This window comes from Uranotaenia lowii, chromosome 1, assembly GCF_029784155.1.
Source record: "Uranotaenia lowii strain MFRU-FL chromosome 1, ASM2978415v1, whole genome shotgun sequence".
Taxonomy (NCBI): domain Eukaryota; kingdom Metazoa; phylum Arthropoda; class Insecta; order Diptera; family Culicidae; genus Uranotaenia; species Uranotaenia lowii.
This window is the reverse complement of record NC_073691.1, coordinates 174,131,271-174,146,038: the sequence shown is the minus strand read 5'-3', so window position 1 is coordinate 174,146,038 and position 14,768 is coordinate 174,131,271. Positions and strand designations below refer to the sequence as shown.

The following is a 14,768-nucleotide window of genomic DNA, read 5'->3' as shown; positions in this document are numbered from 1 at the left end:
TTATTAGTTCAACAGTTGTCGAAGATCAATATTACTCGAAACTGATCAATTTTAGAATTTCAATAGGCCATACTTTCAAAATTAAATGTGATCAACAAAATCTAGCGAATAATTTCAATTCGGCACGCCAAGATCTTCCAAAATCAGTTATTGAAACATAGGCACCAAAAAAGTTGTTAATTTTTTGTTCAGTTTACTGCAATATTTTATATGGTAATTTTTCAAATTTCTATAATTTTGGTTACCGTAATCCGAGGTAATATTGATCACTTTTTTCAATATTTTTCGATTATTTTTTCTGTTAAGGGGAATGTCGCATGTTTTATATTTTTAAAACCAGTACCGGACTCCTTTGACGTGAAACATGGATGCAGAAATTTATTACACTACTTTGAATTTGATTTCAAAATCGTTTTCGTCTCTGTTCAGAATTTGATGCTTTGGGGTGACATTGATCAGTCTCTATTCTGACGGTTTTAACGAGTTTCCTTGATCATAAAGGATACAATACACCTTCATAATATTTACATATGCTAGTTAATCAATTTAACCTTGATTTTAAACTTTTTATTTTAAAAATATTTATAATCGAAGAAATAACTATGATGCTGCCTACATTAAGGGGCAAAAAAATATAATAATTGCTAAATAGTTTGAGCTTCAAAATACAAATGAAATTTTACCTTCACACATTCCCCTAAGTCCTCCCACTATTTAGATTTTCATTTTTCCTTCATACGGACTTAGTCTTGGAAAACGTCCTCATTTTTTAAATATCAAAAATTCATTAAACGACTATAAAAATAGCACTATAACTATTCATTACAAAAAAAAACAAAAGTTTTTCTTTCACATTAAACAATCGGTTTGCTTCTAAATGCTTTTTGGTATCATCATTAGAGCTGTTTGTTTGCAAACCTTTGAAAAATAGATATTTTAAGATTTTGAAATTAAATTTTTACTAACAAAAAAAATCACATACAACCCAATTTTTGCCTATTTTAAACTTTTTTTTTAAATTTTATAGGCTTTCAAACGTAGAAAACAGTTTTCAAAAATTCAAACTAAAGACTGAGTTATTGATGATAATGTGGGAAAGTGTATCGTTGGTCAAATTTACCCCGTTGATAAAAGTTACCCCGTTTTATGATACCTACTTTTACGTATGAAAGAAAATGCAAGTTTTTAAGTAAATGTATGACAAAATGGTCAAACACAGCAACTAAAAGGCTCACTCATAGCCTTTGACTTCAAGGGCCTCAATTAAAATTTCATCATCCGTTTGTTATGCCTTCTTCCACAACATACAACATGGTGATAACATTACTTCTGTTTACACAAATTAGTCAGTAGAACGTTGTTTTCGTGAACAAGTCTTAATCGAAAAGCACACCAATTTTTTTGTTCAAAAAAAAGCAGAGCTACTGTTTAGTGTACCTTGGACTGAGTCAATTTGGGATAATTTTTGAATTTTTCTAACCCTGGGGTCTTAAAAGCTTTGTATTGGTTCAAAACTCATCTAAGATTTTTTGTCGTCGAATTTTGAAGCAACGTTTACATGAGTTAATTTGAACTGTTATGTTTGCATGGGAAAATTGAATATTTTGTTCTAAAAAATCAACATGATTTTCGTTTCTTCTATAGAACCGAGCCTGGTAATCGGTTTTGTGTCAATTTATAAATTCGTTAAAAGAAATTTTCCGCTGAAAAACTTTCTCGAAGATCATTACTTCGTATCTTATGAGTCAAAAAGTTGTTAGTTGTTGAAAAGGGGTATGTCTTTTGGCATTGGGAAACAATCAATGAAACTGACATCACTGCTGGTGCCTACAAAGTATTCGTTAAAAAAAAGTCATAAAATACCTCGCTAGGCACAAACAGTGATGTCAGTTGAATTGATTGATTTTCAATGCTTCAAGACATACCCCTATTCAACAGCTAATAGTTTTTTTGTCTTATAAGATACGAAGTTACGGTCTTGGAGAAAGTATGAAACCGTGCCCATTATTTTTAAAGAAAAAAGGGCTGTTCCAATGCAACAACTTATCTATGTTTTTGCGTATGTATCAAATACGATGGTTTTCATTATTAAATTTTAGAATTCTGTATGGAACCACCTCCTTTCCTCTCAGGTTCCAGGGTTGGTGATCCATAAACTTTCGGATACAAAATTGAGAACCAGATTTTTAAGAATCTTAATTACAAAGAAAAACATTGTTTTATAATCTAATTCAAGGTGCCAAAAAGTATTATTTTTAATAGTTTTCGGAAACCAATTGTCTACCATCAATAGTCTGAAAGGTCTCCCCATCAGCCTGAATGAAGTTGCCTTAAACGACGTCGATCTTCACCGAGACCTTTAATTGTTTATTGTTTACTAAACCACCCTCAAGTCAAGCCATTTCTGTTATTGGTGGCCATTGAGTGGCTCTGTCCTTGTATCGGCTCATCAGCTAGCTCGACGATGCTCGCCCATTCACGGCGATTTCAATTGTTGTTTTCAATTACAGGCGGCTGTCCATAAACATAAAATGAAGCTTAAAATGAACAGCTCATGGAAAATTGGAAATGAAGTAGGTAGTGATGTGTCTGCCTCACGAAAGGAAATCAACTGAAATACTGAGCTGACAAATGGATAGTTTAGTTAGATATTTCGAGGTAGAATGATAATACACAGGGTTGTGGTAGTGAGGCTGTACGAATGATAAGAGACCTGCTCTTCTCATTCGTCAGCTATTTATTATAAATCCATACGTCTGGTTTCACACTCAGAGATGTAAGTCTCCGTCACGATATTAATTTTAATTCAATGGACATAACATCATTTTCCTCCTTTAAAAAAAATAAATTCGATCAACAGTTATCGATCAGAATTTGTAATTATAAGCTTTCATAAAATTCAAAATTCAATTCACTTAATATTCATAATCTTCATCCTTGTTCTGCTTTCTAATCCTCTTTGACCGTCGTGGCTCAGGTGTGTCTCCGGAATTTGCCAGTGACTCTTGTTGCTTACGCTTTCTGGGGTTGGCCACTTGTCTCAGCCTCTCATCATTATCGTTCGTTTGAGTCATTTTTTTTGTTCATAGCGTTCCAGACGTTTGGCCGTACCACCCGATGTTCCAACTCAACTGTCCGGACTTGATGTCGATGGGCCATTGCCTCTGCGTTTCCAACAAGTATCTGTATTGTATTGGGTGAAAAATGTTTCAAAAATGTAGCCTTTATCCATCTAGCTGGGTTGTGCGGATTATGGTTTTGATACCAAATCTCATCACCTTCAGCTAGTTCATCTAGAGGATCAACCACCACCCTTTTGGGAAAAGCCGCAACCTTGTTAGGTACCACTATATCATCTCTTAATGAGTTTTTATTTGAAATTTTAGTATGCTTTGTAGGATTAATTAAATCAAATAAGGTCTTTGGTTTAAAGGAAAATATTTTTTCAAATGGACTTTTCCCATCACTTGATAGAAAGTTTCTATAGTTGAAAAGAAATAAACTGATTTGATCTTCTAAGTTCAGTTGTGAGTACTCTGCATCTAGAAAAAACTTTTTCAGAACATCTTTAACGGTACGCACTAACCTTTCAGCCTGACCATTGCTGGCTGGGTGATAAGGTGGACTTTTCATAACCTTTATTCCTTGGTTTTCCAAAAACATGATAAAGGCATGTGAGTTGAAAGGAGGACCTCCGTCTGACACCAAAATATCTGGTAACCCAAATCTTGAAAAAAAATCCACTAGTTTTATTAAAACCTTTCCGCTATCAGTACCCCTTTTCATCCAGATTACTTCTATCCATTTTGAAAAACTATCAACTATAAGAAGAAAAGTGTGACTAGAAAAGTGAAAAAAATCGATATGTAGCCTACTAAATGGTCTTAAAGCTGGAGTCCATTTCGACTCAACTTTTTGTTTAGGTATCACAGCTCTGCTGTTGCAAATATCACAATTAGCTGCAAGGTTTTCAATGTCTTTGTTTATATTACACCAAAAAACAGTGCCTCTCGCCAATTGTTTCATTTTGACCACCCCTGCATGATTGGCATGTAAAAGTTTAAGAACCCTACTTTGTAAAATTTGTGGTATTACTACTCTCCCTTGGTACATTAAACATTCACTTACAATTTCTAAGTCTTGCTGATTTGAAAACAAACCACTGAATTGTTTACTCATTTTCTTTGGCCATCCATCTCGTAGATAAGTAAAAACCGTTGATAAAAAAGGATCTTCTTGAGTCGCATTAGCGACTTGAGCAAAATCAATTGGGTTTTCTTTACTAAAGTTTATACTTCTTACAAATTCAACATCAAGTTCTTCAGGAATCGATTGATCTAACGGAAACCTTGAACAGAAATCCGCGTTTCCCATTTTTGAAGAAGGTCTGTAATGAATCTCAAATTCATAAATTGAGAGTTCCAAAATGAAACGTTGAAGTCTTGTAACATAGATTGAGTTCTGTCCCTCTTTCCCAAAAATTCCTACTAATGGTTTGTGATCGGTGAAAACTTGAAATTTTTGACCATATAGATATTTATGAAACTTTTTGATAGTGCAGACCAAGGCTAAAGCCTCAAGATGAAGTATAGGGTACTTTTTTTGAGCGTCATTTAACGAAAAAGAGGTAAAACATATTGGTTTTTCAAAACCATCTACAATATGTGCTATTACTCCTCCTAAACCATAGCCGGAAGCGTCAGAAACAACTACTATCGGCTTATTGGGATCGTAAAATTCTAAAATATTCGCTGAAAGCAAGGAATTTTTACTTTTTCTAAATGCTCTGTCACAATTTTCATCCCAAACATACTTGACATCTTTTTTTAGTAAATTGTACAAGTAATACAATTTGCTTGATAAATGCGGAATAAATTTGTTGTAATAATTTATCAACCCTAAGTATGATTTGAGTTCGCTAACATTAGTTGGCGCTTTTGCTTTCTGAACAGTTAAAATTTTATCCGAACATGTCATCAATCCTTTTTGGCTAATTGTATGACCTAAGTATACCAATTCATTAACAAAAAATTTACACTTGCTCAGTTTAATTTTGATATTGGCTTTTGCTAACCTTTCTAGCACCAAATAAAGCTTTTGTTTGCAATCATCCCAATTTAAACCAGCAATTAACACATCATCGAGATAGCAAAAAACTTTTTCTAATCCTTCCAAAACCCTGTCCATAACCGCCTGAAATTGGCTTGCACTAGATGCACTTCCTTGTGGAAGCCGATTATATGTAAAAAGCCCTTTAAATGTGTTGATTACCATATATTTTCTTGACCTTTCGGATAGTGATAGTTGAGTATATGCTCCTTCAAGATCTAAAGAGCAGAAAACCTTACAACCTGCCAATTTAGCAAAAAGATCCTGAGCAACTGGAAGTGGGTAAGTGTTAGGTACCAAAACTTTGTTTATAGACACTTTGCAGTCAATCACAAGTCTAATTTCGTTGTCTTTTTTGATAACAATGACTATTGGAGAGGCCCATTTGCTATTTTTAATTGGAGTAATGACATTTTGCTTTTCAAGGTTCTCAAGATATTCGGAAACTTTGTCCCTCAACCTGTAAGGTACTTCATATGCCTTTTTAAAAATTGGTTTTTCATCATTGATTATTAGTTCAGCTTCATAACCCACAATTGGAGAAGAAAAGTCCTTGTTGAAAACATTGGAAAATTTTTGTTTCACGTCATTAATAACTTCTTCAGTAGAACATGAGTTTAAATTTTGTACCGAGGAGGAATTTGTGAAAAAATTTCTCCAGTCAGAATAGAATATATCTAACCAATTTCTTCCTAAAAGAGGAATAAAACTGTGAGAACAATCAAGAATAATAATTTTCAGATTAGTTTCAATATCTTTAAACTTAACTAATACTTTGGCTTCACCTGCAATTCGTAATTTAGAGCCATTCACAACAATTAAACTTTTATCGGTTTTTTTCAGTTTTTTATCAAAAAGAGCTTTAAATTGGTTAATACCCATCACCGTCACAGAAGAACCACAATCAACCTCCATCTGAATAAATTTCCCTTCAATATTAATACACAGCAGACATGGATCGCTAATCCCATTGATTGAAGTCAAATGCATGCATTGAAAACTACCTGAATCGCTATCATCGCTATCCGAGTCTGAAACTCTTGGCCGCATACGGTTGAACAATTCGCTCAAGTCCTTTTCGTGGCCCGAATTCAAATTGTCTACAAAATTGACTGCTTGCTTTTTCAAATTTTTTAGTTTGAAACATTTCCTTTTCGGATGACCCTTTATTTTACAAAAGTCGCAAACAGTGTTCTTGTAATCCGGTTTCCGTTTTTTTTCCTCGCGATACGAAGTGTTTCCGCTTGTTGCCTTTGGAATAGTCCCAGTGTAGCGTCTTGGTTGCCTACCCTCAAAGCTTTCTTGTTGATGATAATGATTTCTATACTCATATGGTCGATCCCTTATAGCTGGTCGTGTACCCAATCTAGATTTCACTGGACCCCTAAGATTCGCTACCTGTCCATAACGACCGATACCACTAAAAGGACCTTGTCCACCCATAGCAAAGGCATTAGTTTGGGCCATTTCCCATGTAGCCACCAAGTTTTCCGCCATCTCCTGGGTTAAGTTTTGTTCAACCAATAAACGCTGACGCAAATTTACGTCCCTGACCCCCGCAACAATACGATCTAAAATCATACTTGATTTAGCTTCGCCAAAATTACAGAATTCTGCTTGCATTTTCAGTGATAAAATAAAGTCTTCCAAAGACTCATTTGGTTCTTGAACCCGAGTAGTAAATCTGAACCTAAGAATCCTGGAACTTTCTCGTTTATCAAACCTTTGTTTTAGTCTGTCAATCATATCGTCATAGTCTGCAGCGGCCAATTGACCGTTAGGGTAGAGAAGCATAAGCTCATCAAAAACCAAAGGGCCGCTCAAAGTGAACAACAAAGGTTTGCGTTGATCATCCTGAACATTGTTCACTTGGAAACAAAATTTCAATCTTTCCACCCAATTACAAAAGGATGTACCTCTTCTGTAAGGCTCGATCAATGCAATAAGGCTATTCGCGTTGTTGTTATTATTAGCCATTTCAAATGACTCGTTACTTAATCGTAAAAATATCGACAATAATCGTGATTCAATTCAATGCAGAAGTCAAAATCAAAATGAATTTTTGAAAATCAATAATTTGTGATGAATAATAATCACTGTAGCTCAATTGAAAGGAAATCAAGATACGCTTACCGAGGTTCCGAACCAATCTATGATGGCGTCGTTCGACCCTTGCCGATCAGACAATCCTGGTGATTTATTTGCTTAACAGTTGGATGATGATCTACCCCAATCCGGAGTCACAAAATATAGGGTTTCCTCCTCAAAATGGTGATCCAGACCCAACTAGCAGAGTTCGAAACTTTTTTTTTTGTTGATATCGGCGAAAAGGTCAATAACCTTAGCACAAGTTTCCCAGCTTTTTCTACCCGTGCTTCTCGCGGAAAAGATTCCTGCTGCCGAAATGTATCCACCAAAAATTAACCACTTTCAATTGATCCAAATTGCCTCAGAGAAAGTAAACTATTACTTCTGGCGCGCTACAATAACACCAGTCAGATCCAACCAGCTGAAATGCGGAAAGTATTCCTGCGGCCGGGATTTAACCAACTATCACTTCGCACTCAAAAGACACTTCCGACCGTATACCGAAAATTTATTTCGCAGTCGATAAATACTTTTATCACTCCCTCAAAACTTACGCGCAATCCGATTTTCTCGTCGCCAAAATGATGTGTCTGCCTCACGAAAGGAAATCAACTGAAATACTGAGCTGACAAATGGATAGTTTAGTTAGATATTTCGAGGTAGAATGATAATACACAGGGTTGTGGTAGTGAGGCTGTACGAATGATAAGAGACCTGCTCTTCTCATTCGTCAGCTATTTATTATAAATCCATACGTCTGGTTTCACACTCAGAGATGTAAGTCTCCGTCACGATATTAATTTTAATTCAATGGACATAACAGGTAGCTGTTTACATTCGAGCACCGTGACCCAACTGTCATCAAATTTGGCTTCGATCAAGTTGGTCCAATGTTCGAAAGATTTCCACTTTTTCCACGTTTTTGAGTTATCTAATGACTTCCTGATCGAGAGCTGATGTATTTTGTCATCGGTCCATCATCATTATCATTTCCATTATTGGTAAAACCACAGATGATAGAGCCTCCGAACCAGATACTAAATCAAATGGAAAATAACAACTCCAACGAGCAGCAGTTTTCTCCCATATTCGATGTTGAGTCCGTAATGGTTTGAAAAAAAAAAACAATGTTGGGTAGCAACAAATTGCGAGCGGAAGTTCGCCTAAGGCTGACTCTTCACTTGGACACCTGTGATTCAACCGCAAAATCTACCAACCACAAATCGAGCTAAAATCCAAACCTGTTCAAATTGTTACAGCTTTCGAGAGCCCTTGTCGTTGTTGTTGTTTCGAGGTCCATCAAAACCAAACGGACTGGACCACGACTAGGAGTATGATTTGATCGGTTTATCAATCATGTCGTTACTTTTTTTTCGTTGGCGATCTTTGTAGACGTGACGTCGCCACCAGGCTTGTTCCGGTTTGAAGTTGGGCCTCGAAGCCTCAGATGAATGGTTGAGACAAACAAGCTTAACATTAGAAAAAATTCCTTTGTTTTTTTGTTAAAAGTTTAACACTCAATTAATGTTAGTTTAAATATGAGATGAACGTGATGTAGAGAATAAATCAAATTGAATAAAAATAAAATAAAATAATAGTTGATTTGCAAGGCTGATGCTCAGATTGTTCAGAAATGGTTCTGGCTCCGGTAAATAAGACGCAGAGGATGTAAATAGGCAGATTTTTAAGACTGCTGCTATGATTGTTTGTTTTGATTTGGCCTTCCGGTGGAAATAACGGAATGGGTCAGGGAGCGCAGATTTTTAAGGCTGCTGCTGTTGATTGTTTATTTTTATTTGAACTTCCGGTGCAAAAAACGGGATGGCTCAGGAAGCGCAGATTTTTAAGGCTGCTGCTGCTGATTGTTTTTTTTTATTTTACCTTCCAGTGGAAAAAAAGACGGAACGGCTTGGGAAGCGCAGATTTTAAAAACTGTTGCTATTGTTTTTTCTGCTTTGACTTTGCCTTCTGGTGGAAAAGACGGAATGGCTTAGGAAGCGCATTTTTTTGAAAATTTGCTGCTGAATGTTTTGTTTTGATTTGGCCTTCCGGTAAGAAAAACGGAATTGGCTTAGGAAGCGCAGATTTTTTAGGCTACTGCTGCTGATTATTTGTTTTGATTTGGCCTTCCGGTGGATAAAAATACGGATTTTCTAGGCAAGCGCAGATTTCAAAGACTGTTGCTGTTGATTTTTTGCTTTGACTTGGCCTTCCGGTGGAAAAAGACGGAATGGCTTAGGAAGCGCAGATTTTTAAAACTTGCTGCTGAATGTTTGGTTTTGATTCGGCCTTTCGGTGAGAAAAACGGAATTAGCTTAGCAAGCGCAGATTTTTAAGGCTGCTGCTGCTGAATGATTATTTTTATTCCGGAGGAAATAAAGGAATGGCTTAAGAAGCGCAGATTCTTCAGACTGCTGCTTATTGTTTGTTTTGATTTGGCATTCCGGTAGAAAAACACAGGATTGGCTCACGGAGCGCAGATTTTTAAATCTTGCTGCTGGTTGTTTGTTTTGGTTTGGCCTTCCGATGAAAAATACAGGATTGGTTTAGAAAGCGAAGATTGTTTGATTCAAATAATCTGACCGTCCAGTGAAAATAGATGGAATTGGCTTAAGAAGCGCAGAATTTTGATGCTGCTGCTGCTGATTGTTTATTTTGACATGGTAATCCGGTGGAAATAGACGGAATGGCTTAGGAAGCGCAGATTTTCAAACAGCTTCTGCTGATTGTTTATTAAGTTTTGGCCTTCCGGTGGAAATAATGGAATGGCTTAGGAAGACCAAATTTTTCAGGTTGCTGCTGATTGTTTGTTTTGATTTGGTCTTCCGGTGGAAAAATACGGGATTGGCTTGAGAAGCGCAGATTTTCAAGACTTGCTGCTGATTGCTTGTTTTGGTTTGGTCTTCCGGTGGAAAAATACGTAATTGGCTTCGAAAGCGCAGATTTTGTGTTTTGATATGATCATCCAGTGAAAAAGACGGAATTGGCTTAGAAGGGTTTGTTTTGATTTGACCTTCTGATGTTAAAAAGACGGAATGGCTTAGGAAGCGCAGATTTTAAAAACTGTTGCTGCTGATTGTTTTGCTTTGACTTGGTCTTCCGGTGGAAAAAGTCAAAATTGGCTAAGAAAGCGCAGAATTTTAAGACTTGCTGCTGATTGTTTATTTTGATTCAGCCTTCGGGTGGAAATAACGAAATGGCATAGGAAACGCAGATTTTTCAGGCTGCTTTTGATCGTTTGTTTTGATTTGGATTTTCTGTAGAAAAGTACGGGATTGGCTTAGGAAGCGCAGATTGTAAGACTTACTGCTCAATGTTTGTTTAGTTTGGCCTTGCGGTGGAAAAAGATGGAATTGGCTTAAAAAGTGCAGATTTTTAGGACGGTTGCGGTTGATTGTTTGTTTTGATTTGACCATCTAGTAAAAAAGACGGAATGGCTTGGAAAGCGCTGATTTTAAAGACTTTTGCTGCTGATTGTTTTGCGTTGACTTGGTTTTTGGGTAGAAAAAGACGGAATGGCTTAGAAAGCGCAAAGTTTTAAGATTGTTGCTGTTGATTGTTTTGATTTGATTTGGCCTTTCGGCGGAAAAACGGAATTGGCTTAGAAAGCACAGATTTTTAAGGCTGCTGCTGCTGATTTTTTATTTTGATTAGGCTTTCCGGTGAAAAAAAACGGAATAGCTTGGCAGCGCAGATTTTTCAGGATGCTGCTGATTGTATGTTTTGATTTGGTTTTTCGGTAGAAACGACAGGATAGCCTTAGGAAGCGCAGATTCTTTATGCTGCTGCTGCTGGTTGTTTGTTTTGGTTTGACCTTCCAGTGGAAAAAAAATATGGAATGGCTTAGGAAACGCAGACTTTATAGGCAGCTTTAGCTGATTGTTCATTTTGACTTTGTCTTCAAGTGGAAACAGAGAGTTTGAAAATCGTAAAACCAGAACAGTGAGTAACCCTGTAAGTAATTTCTGAAACTTTCTGAAAATAACTAGTGGACCAGTCGATGCGAGATATTTCTACCCAGATAGACTTACAGTCTATCTGTCTTTTTCTTTAAATATTCTTGATAAGCTATGAATTTCTAGTTCCGCAAACAGAAATTAGAATTTTGAATACCTAATTCGCTGTTCCGACTGATCCTGAGCCAGAAAATGTATTATATATTCTTGTTCGGAAAATTTCGATCGGAGATTTCAAACGTTAATAGCATGAAAAAGCCGTCCCGAATCTGAGAGCTTCATCAAGCGTTTAAATTGTTAAAATGTGACGAGACGATGCTGCGTTGATGCGTTAACGATCTCAGCTAATGAGAACTACGCATTTTTGTGTATACTGGGCGACCTTGCAGAAGATTTGAATGGTTGCTGCGTGTGAGATATGAATAAAAAAAATTCGGCACGCATCCGAATCAAGAAGTTCAAGTCAGTTCAGGCCTAAAAGAATTGTCGCTTAATGCTTGTCTCTGGCACAAAGTTATGAATAAATTTGAAACCCTAAACACGTATGGAAATGAGACAATGGTCGTGGGATCAGCCGGTAGGAATTTGCAAGTCTGGAAAGTTCCGCATTGTAAGTTTAGCAATTTTCGTTCAAAGTCCATCAGCAGATATGCGTGTATGAGTCACTTTCAAAACGAGACACCTCCAGCTAAAATTTCTTCACCCTGGCGCAAGCCAGTTTGTAATAAGATCTAGCTCAGCAGAAATTAAACCCAACTATCTAACAGCTGCCTTTTTGTGAAAGGTCTATGTTGTCGGACATGTCGTTCGGGCCAACTTTTTCCTTCATAGTAGCTAGTGTCGTAGAGTAACTAGTAGCTGTGGCTGTGAAGTGGCGTCGATTGAGAGACTTTGGCATTGCAACATTCAGAACCGCCAGCGGTGTACCATATGGTCAGAACCTGGCTGAAACCTTAACCAATAATTAAAAGAGAAAAAAAAAATGCTCGGTCACCAAACCAGGCAGCTTTCAGAACCGACCGAACTGACGTTTGTATTCCGCAACGACCGAATAACTCCGGCATTGCTGGATTGTGAATGAACTGGTAAAACTTGTTTTCACAACTCTCAAAAGATCCCCCAAGTGTGCTGCTGCTCACCGAAGTCTTCGTCGATGATTAGAGGGTGCTAGCGCGGGGAAAAGTTGCACAGAATTCGTGGTGCGACTTCTAGCGATCTTTCTCAGGTGCTAAAAGTTGTTGTCAGCTTTCGGTTTGCCATTTTGGCTCTAGCGAAAATTAACTCTCCACCTTTACTAAAGTGAAAAGATATTTCCTCGAAAATTTTTGTCGAAAAGAATATTTAAAATTAAAAAAAAGAACGAGCGAGCTCTTGAATGATTTGTACACTTATTTCCTTTGTACATGGCGACCGTAAAAAATAAATCTGGGTACCATTTACGATACCATATTTTCAAACAGACGATGGAAACAACTAGCTGCCAGAAGGCACTGTTGTTGGTGTCGAGAGAGCCTCGTTTGCTCAATCCTGACAAGCAGCGTAAATCACCTCTGAAGGCACTGCAAAAGTGGTCCAAATAGGGTAGTTTTTGTACACGAATTAGTACTAATATAACCTTTGATCAATTTAAACCAAAATAGGGAACTAAAAACCTAGTCGCCGAATATAGTGATTGTCTTTATTTTTTAACTCCGTTGACCGATTTATTATAGTTCGATTGAACATTTTATCTTGATATATTTAAAACTCCTCTTGGAAAATGTAGTTTACTAATTTTTCTCGAAATGCTGCGCCGGTTCCGGTCACTGTAAAGATCAAAGTTAAAAACAATTCAAAAAGCAAATCATACCATCAAAAAAAACTTTATGCTAACGAAAATTTATCTTAAAAACGAACTAAGAATTCTTCGCCGGGATACATCCCTCGAAACGTCAAAATCGAAATGCTAGAAGAAGCGATTGACAACAAATTAACAGGTTTACCCGGATTTTCCAAGAAAAAAAATTGAGAAAAGCCCGGCCTGGCCTAGATGCTAGGATTTCGAAGAAAAAACCCAGGTTTTGCCCAAATTTCTCATCTAATTAAGTGAAATTCTAACCAAAAGCTCAAATTACTTAAGTTAAACAATTTATGATTTTCTCGTCAAATACCATATTTCATATAGTTTGCTTCATCCAATTGAAACTGTCCTACGATAAGTTTTCAACTATCATGAAAGATAAGTCTATGAAAATTGTTTGGTTTTAGAGAAAAATCGGGGCTTCAAAGCCAAACTTAGGTTGTAAAGAAAAATAAAGTTTAAATTTTCTATAAATTTCAACATTAAAAATATTGTGGTTGAAAAAAATAACAAAAATTTATTTAAAAAATTCAAAAATAAAAATTTGCCATATTATTTTTTTTGTTGAAAATAAAAAAAAATGAATATTGATATTCGTCAAAAGCTATTGACCAAGTTTAGAAAATTATCAATAAATGTTGTTTTTATTGCAGCTCGCCGAAAAGATTTTCAATACAAAAAGGGGTGTTGGTTCAGAAGGTTGCTCACCCCTGCTCTAAATTCTGTCTGATGAATGACAAAATTGATTTTTCTGTTTTGTTAATCGCGGAATTGAAGTTCAGTTCTTTTCTGCAATATTTTCTTTAATTCTTAATTATCCTTCATGTGAGAAACATCATGACATTTTTTAAGTTAAACAAAAAAAAAACATAACTTAATTTAACTTTTTAAAAGCTCGAGTATATTTCAACGTTCAAAATTTTCTCATTTGAAAACCAACCTTACTTTTTGATAATTTCAAATTAAATATATTAAAACAAAAAATAAACAAGACTGAGAAAATATCAACTGTTTGATGCAAACATAATTAGGAATTTAAGGAAGTAACTTTTGCTTCGTTTGAACAGAACAACAAAATATCAAAACTTCAAATTTGTAAAAATTATTTAATCATTAAGAAACAAACATGTGAATGTAGGATAACACATTGAGAAAGTTTAAAAAGAAATCGGAGGTAGACATGAAAAGTTTTGTTGAAATTTTGAATCTAACATTCAACGTGCAGATTTGTTACCGACATTTTTTGTTATTTTAATTGTAACCTTGGTATACAAATTTTCCGATTTCAGTAGTTTTTAACTATAAAAATCCTTAAAACTAAAATTTCCAGATTTTTTCCAGTGGCATTTTGACGGATGCCTGAATCGAAAGCAGCTCAATTTTTTCAGCTCGTAGGTGGGTCAGACAAATCCACGTAAATTTTATATAAAAACCTGGCAAAATCCGGGCATTTGATTCCGAAATTGACGACCAAAAATCCGTTCAGTATCCGGGCAAATTTTGACAAAGCCCAAAAATAACTCAACAAAAATCAGGAAAAACGGATTGAAAAAATAATTTTTTTCATCAAAATTTATCGACAGATCTAAAACGTATTTTAGGCTTCAAAAAAACCTCTTTTGATTATTTTTGTAAAACTTACTAACAAAAATTCGTTATGGATGCATTAATTGAAAATTTTTACAACACAATTTGTTTTTTTTATTGTTTTATTTGCCAAATAAAGTGAATAAATCTGGGCAAAATCCGTGCTGTTTTTCAATGAAATGAAATCT

General features: G+C 35.8%; 1 protein-coding gene and 1 long non-coding RNA gene across 5 annotated transcripts in view; both read right to left on the bottom strand.

Moving 5' to 3' along the window:
• Positions 1-14,768, bottom strand: part of LOC129757671 (ABC transporter G family member 23) — a 208,239-nt gene that overhangs the window by 62,710 nt on the left and 130,761 nt on the right. The gene's annotated exons all lie outside the window — the stretch shown is intronic.
• Positions 2,680-7,901, bottom strand: LOC129758003 (uncharacterized). The gene is made up of 2 exons (XR_008739873.1): positions 7,243-7,901; positions 2,680-3,183 (listed from the first exon to the last, which is right to left on the bottom strand). It is a non-coding gene; the product is annotated as an uncharacterized LOC129758003 (long non-coding RNA).